The sequence below is a fragment of the Alosa pseudoharengus genome, unplaced genomic scaffold (assembly GCF_046254945.1).
Source record: "Alosa pseudoharengus isolate Yale_2024_CS ecotype anadromous, Long Island Sound unplaced genomic scaffold, YU_APseudo_1.1 YU_APseudo_1.1_scf_5, whole genome shotgun sequence".
Taxonomy (NCBI): Eukaryota; Metazoa; Chordata; class Actinopteri; order Clupeiformes; family Clupeidae; genus Alosa; species Alosa pseudoharengus.
This window is the reverse complement of record NW_027468837.1, coordinates 868,666-883,828: the sequence shown is the minus strand read 5'-3', so window position 1 is coordinate 883,828 and position 15,163 is coordinate 868,666.

Below are 15,163 nucleotides of genomic sequence, written 5' to 3'. Positions count from 1 at the left end.
TCTGCAGCCTTCAACCGTGTGGTTGGTGCCATCGATGGCTGTCATGTCAGAGTGAAGCCCCCAGCACAAGATGCCGCCTGTTATTTTAACAGGAAGCTCTTTTACTCCATCCAGCTGCAGGCCATCTATGATAACGTGGGGAAGTTCCTCGATGTGTTCGTGGGGTACTGTGGGTCAGTTCATGATGCCAGAGTACTGAGGAACAGCCCCATCTACTATCAGCAGTCCTACCCTCCACCAGGATACAGCATACTTGGAGATGGGGGCTACCCCTGCCTGTCCCAGCCCATCAGCCTCATCACACCCTTCAGACAGCCCGTTCGCAACCACCTCCAGGCTCGCTTTAACAACAGCTTGTCAAAGGCCAGGAGCATTGTTGAGCGGTCCTTTGGGATGCTGAAGACAAGATGGAGGTCCATCTTCTTCAAGGCTCTGGAAGTGGATGTGACTTACGTGCCGGAGGTCATCGTCTGTTGCACTGTTCTGCATAATATATGTATGAGCAACGGAGACCTGCTGGAGCCAGATGCTGATGTCAGGAGGGCACGAAGACCAGCACCAGCACCTCCAGGAGCCGTCTCTGGTGCAGAGCAGAGACAGAGGATGGCAATGGCATGTTATGTCCCTGACCATGATTACATTTAAAAATTTAAAATGTATGATTGTTTTTTGATTTCGTCTGGCATGTTAAAAAACAAAACAAATCTGAATAAATTACATGACCATTCTGCAAAATCTAATGTGTTCAACATTATTAAACATTGTATTAAGCATTGTATGGTTCAATTCATACACCAGAGGTAAATACATTGTCTACTTCTTATCAGTTTGATAAAGTAGGTAGGTAGTATTTTTAGGAATTGATCAATCATTAATTTGACTTTACCAATTAGTTCAAAGGTAAACACACAAGTGTACAACCAATTCCTGTAAAGCTTTTACCAAGTTCTCCCATCTCTTCCTGATGGCCTTGGCATCCAGCCTCCCCTCCTACCCCTTTTTCTTAATGAATTCCCTGGTAAGAAACACAACAGCAGATCATATCAATGCATTAAATAATACAGAGGCCCACTACCAGATCATTTAACATGGCATGAGTACTGGGTTCGCCACCTAATATGTTATGTTACACATGAAATGCAACTACAATATTTCTTACGTTTTGTTTGCAACAACAATATCACAACATTTATTTTGAGGAGATTATTTATCCTGGGGTTGGGCCAGAGATGCATAGACTGCTTTACATGTGTTTAGCCTCCACTACAGCACTGTCAATAACAACGAGCATATGTGATCACGTTAGTTTGAAGTAAAGAACGTAGCGTAATACAACTGGTAATGCAATGTACTTACTCGAATCCAGTAAGGGTCGCATTTCTCCTCCCCGTAAACAAATCTGCGTTGGCAGCACGCCATGGGATAAGCTCCCTTGTATCTTCGTCCGTCCCTAAAACCGATCAAAATACCTCGATGAGACAAAAGGAACTCACCTTGCCCGTCAATAGTATACGTGATATCAAACATTACAATGGCACAACACTGTATTCACGAGCACATAGTCACGAAGCCAGTCATAACTAACTAGCGTTCACACAGATAACGTGCTCGTCCCAATGGATGGTTTAACGTGTTAGGTAGCATTAACATATAACGTTACGTTAACTCGCCAAATGATTATGTCGGCTTCAATCTGTGAGGCCACGTAAGTAATGCATTATAAGTAAGTCAGTAAACGTTTCGTATTACTGCTGTTACTTGCATTAATACGATAGAGTTCACATTTATAACGTGCTCGTCCCAATGGCTGGCTTAACGTGGCTTAACGTTGTAGGTAGCTAGGTAGCATTAACATGTAACTTACGCTAATTAACTCGCCAAATTATTATATCGGCTTCAGTCCGTGAGGGACATGTAAGTGATGCATTAGACGACAGTACAATGCCTCGTATTACCACCATTACTTACATTTATACGATTGCGGTGTCGCAGCTCCGGCTGTCTCGGCTGAATTGTCCGCCATTATTTTCAAAATTGGAAAATCTCCCCGACGTCCCTGGTCCCTCCCTTTCCGCTTTGTAGTCAAGATGGCGTCCGTTTAGTGCGAGTAGGGACCATCGTTGCACACTGAATTTTGTGACCGTTTTTAGGGGGTCATCCGGGTACCTGCAGTGCACTGACTTTTTGTGTTATCTACACTATATACTTAAAACTAAGTGTTCGAAGTGTAGAAGTAGGCGGAATGAGACAGACCCATGAACTACGACGAAGTATCTTGCTCCGCCTTAACAATCTTTGGTTGAAACGCCTTTCAGGAACTTCCCGGGCTTGAAAGGAGATCTGTCAATGAAATCTCAAAGTTAACATTATAGTCGCTAGTGTTAGCTACGGTTAACATTACAGACTAAGTAATAACGTTCTAGACTACGGCTAATGTTGATGTTAAGCTACACTAACATTTCTCAGAAATGTTTATTTCTCTAATTCTTTCTCTAACAAACAGAATATGCACGTTCACCTTACAATAGTTCAGTTAGCCTAATGACCTTCTAATTGTTGCCAGCAGCCAGCCAGACATGGAGCTAAAGCTTAACCAAAGTTAACGTTAGCTTGTCGCTAGCGGTTAACATTACAGACTAAGTAATAACGTTCTAGACTATACAAAGAAGACGAATGTTGAAGTTAAGCTACACTAACATATTTCTCAGAAACATACTCAGATGAAATTTTACACAAGCCACAGTTTTTCGGTCATCACAAATGCCCGAATTTAGCCACGGGATTCTTAACTGAAGAAACCTCTGCCCACTGCCAGATGCCGTTGTTGTCTGTCTCGAAGATTCGTCTCTGGTTGTCTTCTTCGACTGAGGAGGGCTGTCAATCAAATTTCACTCTTCAAACACGGCCAATCACAGCAGAGCTAGTACCAAACCTGGTTACCGCCCCCAAGTAGAGCAGAAATTCACTTCGCGCGAGCAGAAATCAACTTCGAGAGAGCGGAGTGATTTTCGAGTGAGCGCTGGTCAGATTCCTCCTCGCTCGCAGCATATTTTTCCTCGCTCGGGGAGCAGTTTCCTCTGAGTGCGTGCGCGCAGAGAGTATTTGCGCGCGCGCATAGAATATCTACGAGTGTGAAATAATATAATACGCCCGTATGCATGTTTTATCGCTCGAGTGCATTATGGCACTTTTCTATCGCCATACGCTACATTAATGTGTATGTATGTAATGTGTGTGAGTGTGTGTGTGCATATATATATATATATACAGAGAAAGAGAGAGAGAGAGAGAGAGAGAGAGAGAGCAATACAGAACAGGTCGTCGGTTTTACTGAACTGAAGTTATTGCTTGTAAACAGTTAGTGCTGCACGTAAACACACTTGTCACGCTACATTTATATGTGTATGTATGTAATGTGTGTGTGTGTATGTATGTATATATATATATATATATATATATATATATATATATACAGAGAGAGAGGGCAATACAGACGTTTTTGCTGTATGTAAACACACTTGCACACTTGTCATGCTACATTTATATGTGTATGTATGTAATGTGTGTGTGTGTGTATGTATATATATGTACATATATATATATATATATATATATATATATATATATATATAGGTTACACTTTATTTTAATGTGTCACTACCTACCTAATTAGGTACGGTGGTATAACCTGTGTAACAACATATACTATCAGGTACTATCATTGTACTTGCATTATGTATTTGTGGGTACCTACATATAAGCTTAGTTGTTACATTGTAATACTGAGTGCTTTTACCAAACTTTGCCAATTGGCCTACATTTTCATCAGAGGCAAAGAGCTGACCTGAGACCTGCTGGATGGGGTAAATCTGGTCATGATAGATTTGATATACAAGCCATTCTTAGCTCCAGTCAAGGCCTCATTGTCTTCAGTGTACATGTTTTTTTGCTCTTGGGTGCCCCCCCAATCCCAATCCTCCCCCATCTTTCTTATGCAGCCCTTGCCACTTAATCTACTAAACCCCTCTTCTACTGCACTTTTTACCCCTCACCCCCCATAAATGCAGAAATAGGCTGACACCAGACATAATTTCACTGCATTTCTTACTTCCAGTAACTATATGCATGTGACAATAAACTTCCTTGTATCCTTGTATCTTTGTAACAGCTGTGCTGCTACAACCTTGTTACTCTTTGATACAGTGGAATAAACCTATTACTGTAAGTGTACCAGTTAATTACTTACATGTACATATGACATGTATGTTGTGTCTTCGATGTCTTGGAACAGGTCTACTAATTCACTACATCAACTGTGTTGGTACACACTTATTGCTCTTTGATACAGTGGCATAAGTACTAAGTACTTGGGCAATTCCATGGAAAATTACGTTTTTTCTAACATCCATAACGCCAATAAAATGTGATGGTATGGTATGATGTGAATGATTACATGAAATTTGAGCATTTGCTATTTTTGGCTGAAGAATGTACATGAGAAAAATGCACAAAAAAATGAATAGTAACATTCACATCATACAAATGCCAAGGCATTTCACTGGCGTTATGGATGTGACAAAAAGTCCATTTTCCTTTGAATTGCCCACTTACAATTACATATTACATTACATGTTGTGTCATTGGTGTCTTGGAACATGTCTGCCATTACCCTACATACTGTAGTACATGTATCAACTGTGTTATTTATTACTACCATTCAAACCCATTCAAATAAAGTGTACCAGTTAAGTACTTGTACATATACATGTACATATTATATACATCCTGTCAATGATGTCATGCATCCTGTAATTGATGTGTTGAAACGTGTCTGCTGTTACACCACACAGTACATGTGAATTAGTAGACCTGTTCCAAGACATCGAAGACACAACATACATGTCATACCTGTCAACATTTAGCTTTCCACAAACGGGAGATTATTTTTTTCGGGGGGGCAGTGTTTATACCGGATCTGTGTTTGCATATGTAGGCTAATACGCTTCACACGTGTTTCAACACTGCATTTCGGTCGTTGCTTTTACCATTTACGCATGCCAGTTATGTATCCACCAGCTGCCTGCCTGCAGCCTACTTCCAAAACTCCAAAGCTGCTTGCTGTCTGATTTGGTCCCGAGGACACAAGTTTAGTGTATCAACAACACTCAATAACAGTTTATGTGATTTGTTAATCAATTAAATTTCCAACAATTTCACAACAGCTAGTTCTGGAGTAGGCCATTCAACTAGCCCGCTTGCTTACGACGAGACTCAGGCTGCGCAATTGGCACCCGCTTCCTTATTTGGGTTTTGGGTTGCCAGGTTTTAGCCTACGAAACGGTTGAAATTGAAACTAAGTAATCGTGTATGTGTGGGGTGTATTTTATACACAATCTGGCAACCTGAGAGATGTCAGACTAATAGAAAAAATGAATGGATCAATGATTTTAAAATGAAGTTTTATGGCCATGCAAATTACGCGAGTTTTCCGGGAGAAATAACAAAACGGGAGGGTGCCGGGAGATGACCTTGAAATACGGGAGAACCCGGGAAAAACGGGAGTGTTGACAGGTATGTCATATGTGCATGTAAGTAATTAACTGGTACACTTAATAGGTTTATTCCACTGTATCAAAGAGTAACAAGGTTGTAGCAGCACAGCTGTTACATGTACACTGAAGACAATGAGGCCTTGACTGGAGCTAAGAATGATTTGTATATCAAATCTATCATGACCAGATTTACCCCATCCAGCAGGTCTCAGGTCAGCTCTTTGCCTCTGATGAAAATGTAGGCAAATTGGCAAAGTTTGGTAAAAGCACTCAGTATTACAATGTAACAACTATAGCCTATGTAGGTACCCACAAATACATAATGCAAGTACAATGATAGTACAGTACCTGATAGTACATGTTGTTACACAGGTTGTACCACTGTACCTAGGTACACTGTAACAGCGACACATTAAAATAAAGTGTTGCCGATGAATTTCCCCAGTAGTGGACAATAAAGACTTCTCTTCTAGCCTACACGTCACATGTAGCCTACTAGAAGTGATGTTTCAGCTAGAAGTGATGGTTCATAAATTAACCCTCCAACTTTGCTGATGCACAGAACAGGTGTGCTGAGCTTTGTTTTTGGCTCTTCAAAGTGTTGTAAGTAAGGTGGTGTAAGTAGCCTACAGTATAGGCAGGTGGTGAGACAGGTCAAGAAATATGGTGCAGTAAAACAGTACTATACAGTTGATTTTCAGAAGGTGGTTTAGATTAGTATAAATGAAATATAAATATATGCACTGTATTACCTTATAAGAGCAGAATAAATATGGCTATGAATAACAATGTCAGTTGATATTATTTTAAATGTTGGTGACACTACATTAATAAGGAGAATAGCAATAATAAACAATAATGTGAATGCAATATCAATGGGCAATAAATGGAAATCAACAAATACCATAACATACAAACAATGACTCAGAACAGCCTAAGTGCATGGTGAACAAATATGTCTTTACACTCCTGTAGACAGGTGCATGCAAAAACACAGAAAGCAGACAAGGATTTTGTTTTTATAACACATGTAATAAGCAATGAACATTTGAAGATGTATTGTTTTGTTCTTCTAACATCAATAGTAGTTGTGCAGAGGATGTAACATAATGATAAATACATGCTGCCTGTCACATTATGGATATATACCCTGTCTTGTCTTGCACATCAGAAGGAGCAGCACTATGCTATTACATCGTTCACCGTAGGGACTAGTTTGAGGGAGACTGAGCTGCCAATCTCTCTTAACAGGTCCTGCATCATATCTGTTCTGCTCTGCACAAACATAAGCAGAGTCTGATTTAGCGTGGCAGAGTGCTGATTGACAATAACATGGTTCCCTGCAGTGTTTGGTGGATTCCCATTGATGTTTGTGCGTTCTGTTTGACTGTACATTTTATGTGTGGCATCTCATTCCTCAGTTGTCTAACATGTTTTCTGACAGCCACTGATTGCATTAGCAGCTGAAAGACCAACTTGTAAATATAGCCGCAAGCGGCAATGGCGGGCCCGAGCACCTGCGGGCCGCCACCTGTGACATGTCGGAATCCAACAAAGCACCGACGTGGTGCGTTTGTGAAATGTACATATTTGATGCGTGTGCTATTTGTTTTTGCATTTTATTTTCTGCCACATGTACTTGCCTGGCCAGGTGGGGGCGCAATGCAAGGCAGGCCCATTGAGTGTCATCATAATCATAATATATATTAACCTGAGAAATTTCAGACCATTCATTTTAAGCAAAGAACATTTCTGATACACTTTTTGGTTGGCCAGATGATGGCGCTATGTTAGGCATGGAAATTACACATGTGAATATCATCACAATAATGATATCCACATTTTTTGTAAACTTTCAGATCAATCACTTAAGGCATTGTCCATTTTCTGGCACATTTCCTGCTTGGCCAGGTGGTGGCGCTATGCCAGGCAGGCCCATTGGGTGTCTGGATATCATCATAATCATGATATCTATTAACCTGAGAAGTTTCAGGCCATTCATTCAATGCACTGTGATTTGTGACACATTTCCTGTTTATGTGGTGAGATATTAAAATCATATCAAATATATTACAACATTCAAAAATCCCTTCACAATTTAACATCAGCGACATCTTGGCATAATGTTTGCCAAATTTCAAATGAATCTGACAAACCGTCTAGGAGGAGTATGTTCAAATTGATCATGTGAAATCAGCATAATTGCCATTCTTTCTGTTGCCAGTTGGTGGCGCTATGCCAAACATGCATTATGGGCATGTGAATATTATCATTAACATGGTCTTTAATGACCTGTGAAATGTAAAACATTTCAAGCCATGCATGGTGAATTATGACACATTAATTGTTTATGTGGAAGGGTATTAAAATTAATAATTTCGCCATTTCGTCAAATTACAACATATCAAAAAAAAACTTCACAATTTATAATCAGGAACATCTCGGCATCATGTATACCAACTTTGACATGAATCGGATCAACCGTCTAGGAAGAGTACGTTAAAATTGATCATGTCCACAACGCACACAATCTCAATTACCTCACTTCCTGTGGGCGTGGCTAATGGCATGTTAATACAAAAGTTGTTTGTTTTTGGGAGTTACATACACCCACCAAATTTGGTGTGTGTATCTAAAACTATATGCCAACCACAAGTCACTGTGACGTAAGGGGGTGCTATGGAGTTCCTGGGCAACGCCCGGTGCCAAGCTTTTATCCCTGTCTATTCACTGTACCACTTGATGTGTGTGCTAAATTTCATGCATTTTCGATTATGTTAACCACCTCAAAATATTTGCCAACCACGGGATCAATCACCTAAGGGGGCGCTAGCGAGTCCCTGGGCCACGCCCGGGGTCAAGCTCTTGTACCTAACTGCGATGCATGACACTTGACGTGTGTGCCAAATTTCAAGAGGTTTCGACCATGTTAACCACCTCAAAAACAGGAAAGCAAAAAAGTGGAATAACAATAATAATAATAATAATAATAATCCTTACAAAAACAATAGGGCCTTGCGCCCTTCGGTGCTCGGGCCCTAAATATAGCCGCAAGCGAAGATGGCGGGCCCGAGCACCTGCGGGCCGCAACCCGTGACATGTCGGAATCCAACAAAGCACCGACGTGGTGCGTTTGTGAAATGTACATATTTAATGCGTGTGCTAGTTGTTTTTGTATTTTATTTTCTGCCACAATTACTCGCTTGGCCAGGTGGGGGCGTAATGCAAGGCAGGCCCATTGGGTGTCATCATAATCATAATATATATTAACCTGAGAAATTTCAGACCATTCATTTTAAGCAAAGAACATTTCTGATACACTTTTTGGTTGGCCAGATGGTGGCACTATGTTAGGCATGAAAATTACACATGTGAATATCATCACAATAATGATATCCAAAATGTTTGTAAACTTTCAGATCAATCACTTAAGGCATTGTCCATTTCTGGCACATTTACTGCTTGACCAGGTGGTGGCGCTATGCCAGGCAGGCCCATTGGGTGTCTGGATATCATCATAATCATAATATCTATTAACCTGAAACGTTTCAGACCATTTATTCAAAGCATAGAGCATTTCTGGCATATTTCCTGCTTGGCCAGAAGGTGGCGCTATGCTAGGCCTGTGAATTACGCACGTGAATATCATCACAATAATGATATCCAATATTTTATAAAGTTTCAGATCAATCACTTAAGGCATTGTCCATTTCTGGCACATTTCCTGCTTGGCCAGGTGGTGGCGCTATGCCAGGCAGGCCCATTGGGTGTCTGGATATCATCATAATCATGATATCTATTAACCTGAGAAGTTTCAGACCATTCATTCAATGCACTGTGATTTATGACACATTTCCTGTTTATGTGGTGAGATATTAAAATCATATCAAATATATTACAACATTCCAAAATCCATTCACAATTTAACATCAGCAACATCTTGGCATAATGTTTGCCAAATTTCAAATGAATCTGACAAACCGTCTAGGAGGAGTATGTTCAAATTGATCATGTGACATCAGGATAATTGTCATTCTTTCTGTTGCCAGTTGGTGGCGCTATGCCAAACATGCATTATAGGCATGTGAATATTATCATTAACATGGTCTTTAATGACCTGTGAAATTTAAAACATTTCAAGCCATGCATGGTGAATTATGACACATTTATTGTTTGTGTGGAACGGTATTAAAATTAACAATTTCGCCATTTTGTCAAATTACAACATATCAAAAAAAGGCTTCACAATTTAGAATCAGGAATATCTCGGCGTCATGTATACCAACTTTGACATGAATCGGATCAACCGTCTTGGAGGAGTACGTTAAAATTTATCATGTCCACAACGCACAAATTCTCAATTACCTCACTTCCTGTGGGCGTGGCTAATGGCATATAAATACAAAAGTCGTTTGTTTTTGGGAGTTACATACACCCCCCAAATTTGGTGTGTGTATCTAAAACTATATGCCAACCACAAGTCACAGTGACATAAGGGGGCGCTAGCGAGTCTCTGGGCCATACCCGGGGCCAAGCTTTTTTACCTAGCTGCTTTGTGTGACACCTGATGTGTGTGCCAAATTTCAAGACTTTTCGATTATGTTGACCACCTCAAAATATTTGCCAACCACAGGATCAGTCACCTTAGGGGGCGCTAGCGAGTCCCTGGGCCACGCCCGGGGTCAAGCTCTTGTACCTAACTGCGATGCGTGACACCTGACGTGTGTGCCAAATTTCAAGAGTTTTCGACCATGTTAACCACCTCAAAAACAGGAAAGCGAAAAAGTAGAATAACAATAATAATATAGAAATATAGCCGCAAGCGGCAATGGCGGGCCCGAGCACCTGCGGGCCGCAACCCGTGACATGTCGGAATCCAACAAAGCACCGACGTGGTGCGTTTGTGAAATGTACATATTTGATGCGTGTGCTATTTGTTTTTGTATTTTATTTTCTGCCACATTTACTCGCTTGGCCAGGTGGGGGCGTAATGCAAGGCAGGCCCACTGGGTGTCATCATAATCAAAGCAAAGCAAAAGCAAAGAACATTTCTGATACACTTTTTGGTTGGCCAGATGGTGGCGCTATGTTAGACATGAAAATTACACATGTGAATATCATCACAATAATGATATCCAAAATGTTTGTAAACTTTCAGATCAATCACTTAAAGCATTGTCCATTTCTGGCACATTTACTGCTTGAGCAGGTGGTGGCGCTATGCCAGGCAGGCCCATTGGGTGTCTGGATATCATCATAATCATAATATCTATTAACCTGAAAAGTTTCAGACCATTTATTCAAAGCATAGAGCATTTCTGGCACATTTCCTGCTTGGCCAAAAGGTGGCGCTATGCTAGGCCTGTGAATTACGCATGTGAATATCATCACAATAATGATATCCAATATTTTATAAAGTTTCAGATCAATCACTTAAGGTATTGTCTATTTCTGGCACATTTCCTGCTTGGCCAGGTGGTGGCGCTATGCCAGGCAGGCCCATTGGGTGTCTGGATATCATCATAATCATGATATCTATTAACCTGAGAAGTTTCAGACCATTCATTTAATGCACTGTGATTTATGACACATTTCCTGTTTATGTGGTGAGATATTAAAATCAAATCAAATATATTACAATATTCAAAAATCCATTCACAATTTAACATCAGTGACATCTTGGCATAATGTTTGCCAAATTTCAAATGAATCTGACAAACCGTCTAGGAGGAGTATGTTCAAATTGATCACGTGACATCAGTATAATTGTCATTCTTTCTGTTGCCAGTTGGTGGCGCTATGCCAAACATGCATTATGGGCATGTGAATATTATCATTAACATGGTCTTCAATGACCTGTGAAATGTAAAACATTTCAAGCCATGCATGGTGAATTATGACACATTTATTGTTTATGTGGAAGGGTATTAAAATTAATAATTTCGCCATTTCGTCAAATTACAACATATCAAAAAAAAGCTTCACAATTTATAATCAGGATCATCTCGGCATCATGTATACCAACTTTGACATGAATCGGATCAACCGTCTAGGAGGAGTACGTTAAAATTGATCATGTCCACAACGCACAAAATCTCAATTACCTCACTTCCTGTGGGCGTGGCTAATGGCATGTTAATACAAAAGTTGTTTGTTTTTGGGAGTTACATACACCCACCAAATTTGGTGTGTGTATCTAAAACTATATGCCAACCACAAGTCACTGTGACGTAAGGGGGCGCTATGGAGTTCCTGGGCAACGCCCGGTGCCAAGCTTTTATCCCTGTCTATTCACTGTACCACTTGATGTGTGTGCTAAATTTCATGCGTTTTCGATTATGTTAACCACCTCAAAATATTTGCCAACCACGGGATCAGTCACCTAAGGGGGCGCTAGCGAGTCCCTGGGCCACGCCCGGGGTCAAGCTCTTGTACCTAACTGCGATGCATGACACCTGACGTGTGTGCCAAATTTCAAGAGGTTTCGACCATGTTAACCACCTCAAAAACAGGAAAGCAAAAAAGTGGAATAACAATAATAATAATAATAATAATAATAATAATAATAATAATAATAATAATAATCCTTACAAAAACAATAGGGCCTTGCGCCCTTCGGTGCTCGGGCCCTAAAAATAATAATAATAATAATAATAATAATAATAAATATAGCCGCAAGCGGCAATGGCGGGCCCGAGCACCTGCGGGCCGCAACCCGTTACATGTCGGAATCCAACAAAGCACCGACGTGGTGCATTTGTGAAATGTACATATTTGATACGTGTGCTATTTGTTTTTGTACTTTATTTTCTGCCACATGTACTTGCTTGGCCAGGTGGGGGCGCAATGCAAGGCAGGCCCATTGGTTGTCATCATAATCATAATATATATTAACCTGAGAAATTTCAGACCATTCATTTTAAGCAAAGAACATTTCTGATACACTTTTTGGATGGCCAGATGGTGGCGCTATGTTAGGCATGGAAATTACACATGTGAATATCATCTCAATAATGATATCCAACTTTTTTCTAAACTTTCAGATCAATCACTTAAGGCATTGTCCATTCCTGGCACATTTCCTGCTTGACCAGGTGGTGGCGCTATGCCAGGCAGGCCCATTGGGTGTCTGGATATCATCATAATCATAATATCTATTAACATGAGAAGTTTCAGACCATTTATTCAAGGCATAGAGCATTTCTGGCACATTTCCTGCTTGGCCAGATGGTGGCGCTATGCTAGGCCTGTGAATTACGAATGTGAATATCATCACAATAATGATATCTGATATGTTATAAAGTTTCAGATCAATCACTTAAGGCATTGTCCATTTCTGGCACATTTCCTGCTTGGCCAGGTGGTGGCGCTATGCCAGGCAGGCCCATTGGGTGTCTGGATATCATCATAATCATGATATCTATTAACCTGAGAAGTTTCAGAGCATTCATTCAATGCACTGTGATTTATGACACATTTCCTGTTTATGTGGTGAGATATTAAAATCATATCAAATATATTACAACATTCAAAAATACCTTCACAATTTAACATCAGCGACATCTTGGCATAATGTTTGCCAAATTTCAAATGAATCTGACAAACCGTCTAGGAGGAGTATGTTCAAATTGATCATATGACATCAGTATAATTGTCATTCTTTCTGTTGCCAGTTGGTGGCGCTATGCCAAACATGCATTATGGGCATGTGAATATTATCATTAACATGGTCTTCCATGACCTGTGAAATTTAAAACATTTCAAGCCATGCATGGTGAATTATGACACATTTATTGTTTATGTGGAAGGGTATTAAAATTAATAATTTCGCCATTTCGTCAAATTACAACATATCAAAAAAACGCTTCACAATTTATCATCAGCAACATCTCGGCGTCATGTATACCAACTTTGACATGAATCGGATCAACCGTCTAGGAGGAGTACGTTAAAATTGATCATGTCCACAATGCACAAAATCTCAATTACCTCACTTCCTGTGGGCGTGGCTAATGGCATGTTAATACAAAAGTTGTTTGTTTTTGGGAGTTACATACACCCACCAAATTTGGTGTGTGTATCTAAAACTATATGCCAACCACAAGTCACAGTGACATAAGGGGGCGCTATGGAGTTGCTGGGCAACGCCCAGTGCCAAGCTTTTATCCCTGTCTATTCACTGTATCACTAGCTGTGTGTGCCAAATTTCAAGACTTTTCGATTATGTTAACCACCTCAAAATATTTGCCAACCACGGGATCAGTCACCTAAGGGGGCGCTAGCGAGGCCCTGGGCCACGCCCGGGGTCAAGCTCTTGTACCTAACTGCGATGTGTTACACCTGACGTGTGTGGCAAATTTCAAGAGTTTTCAACCATGTTAACCACCTCAAAAACAGGAAAGCAAAAAAGTAGAATAACAATAATAATATAGAAATATAGCCGCAAGCGGCAATGGCGGGCCCGAGCACCTGCGGGCCGCAACCCGTGACATGTCGGAATCCAACAAAGCACCGACGTGGTGCATTTGTGAAATGTACATATTTGATGTGTGTGCTACTTGTTTTTGTATTTTATTTTCTGCCACATGTACTTGCTTGGCCAGGTGGGGGCGCAATGCAAGGCAGGCCCATTGGGTGTCATCATAATCATAGTATATATTAACCTGAGAAATTTCAGACCATTCATTTTAAGCAAAGAACATTTCTGATACACTTTTTGGTTGGCCAGATGGTGGCGCTATGTTAGGCATGGAAATTACACATGTGAATATCATCACAATAATGATATCCAAATTTTTTGTAAACTTTCAGATCAATCACTTAAGGCATTGTCCATTTTCTGGCACATTTCCTGCTTGACCAGGTGGTGGCGCTATGCCAGGCAGGCCCATTGGGTGTCTGGATCTCATCATAATTATAATATCTATTAACATGAGAAGTTTCAGACCATTCATTCAATGCACTGTGATTTATGACACATTTCCTGTTTATGTGGTGAGATATTAAAATCATATCAAATATATTACAACATTCAAAAATCCCTTCACAATCTAACATCAGCGACATCTTGGCATAATGTTTGCCAAATTTCAAATGAATCTGACAAACCGTCTAGGAGGAGTATGTTCAAATTGATCATGTGAAATCAGTATAATTGTCATTCTTTCTGTTGCCAGGTGGTGGCGCTATGCCAAACATGCATTATGGGCATGTGAATATTATCATTAACATGGTCTTTAATGACCTGTGAAATTTAAAACATTTCAAGCCATGCATGGTGAATTATGACACATTTATTGTTCATGTGGAAGGGTATTAAAATTAATAATTTCGCCATTTCGTCAAATTACAACATATCAAAAAAAGGCTTCACAATTTATAATCAGGAACATCTCGGCGTCATGTATACCAACTTTGACATGAATCGGATCAACCGTCTAGGAGGAGTATGTTAAAATTGATCATGCCAACAACGCACAAAATCTCAATTACCTCACTTCCTGTGGGCGTGGCTAATGGCATGTTAATACAAAAGTTGATTGTTTTTGGGAGTTACACACACCCATCAAATTTGGTGTGTGTATCTAAAACTATATGCCAACCACAAGTCA